This window comes from Lathamus discolor, chromosome 3 (assembly GCF_037157495.1).
Source record: "Lathamus discolor isolate bLatDis1 chromosome 3, bLatDis1.hap1, whole genome shotgun sequence".
Lineage (NCBI taxonomy): Eukaryota > Metazoa > Chordata > Aves > Psittaciformes > Psittacidae > Lathamus > Lathamus discolor.
In genome coordinates, this window is record NC_088886.1 from 46,387,493 (window position 1) to 46,388,341 (window position 849).

The window sequence follows — 849 nt, forward strand, 5'->3', positions numbered from 1 at the left end:
GGAGGTTTGTCCTCACCTCTTCTTGTGCCTTATCTCATTGGGTACGGTACTGTCTGGGATGCCCTGAGCACAAACAGCTTTGGATTTTCACGTAAGCTCATGTGTGTTGGTTATGCCTAGACACACCGCTGTTCAAATATTTATGTATTTGCTAGACCTGGGATCAGAAACTACATCCCTGCTCCCAGAGGAGGGTCCTGACCGATCTGAGTATCCTTTACACCAGCCCCAGGCCCGTCCTGACAAGCAGGAGCTTTGGATCAGGACTGGACTCGAAGGTGTGAGCACCACCACTGCCATTGTCACGGCACTAGCACCGAGGGGAGGGATTTTGCTGTTGGTTAACCAACTGTGTGGACAATATTCGCATGCATTAGATGCTAAGACGGTAGCCAGCTGCCTAACAACTCAAACAGTGAAGGCTTACAGTTGCTTCTAGTTTAAAAGACATAAAGAAACTAGCTAATATACTTCCTGTGACTACACGTCCTTCCTCAGTCCGTATCCCTCTGTTGATTAGTCCAGGGGGAATACTCTTTTCTTTGTGTCCTTATTGAGACCCCAGGCCAGGCTGGGCAGTGAGGTGGCTCCTTGGGCTCTAGGCTGGTGGCAATAGCTGTATTTAACAGCAGTGTGGTTTGTGTACGGGGCAGCACAGCCAGCCCCACGGGTCCAGCCGTAGGAACAGTGTTAGAGCCCACGACCACCTTCTCCTGCTTGGGAAGCCACAGCCCCACAGAGATCCAGTTCTCCCGCTCTTCTGCGACATACGGCCCGCGTGGCTCTTCTACTACCGATAATACGGCTGCCGCCGCCCCGCCCCGCGCCGCGCCGGAGGTGGCGTCAGCG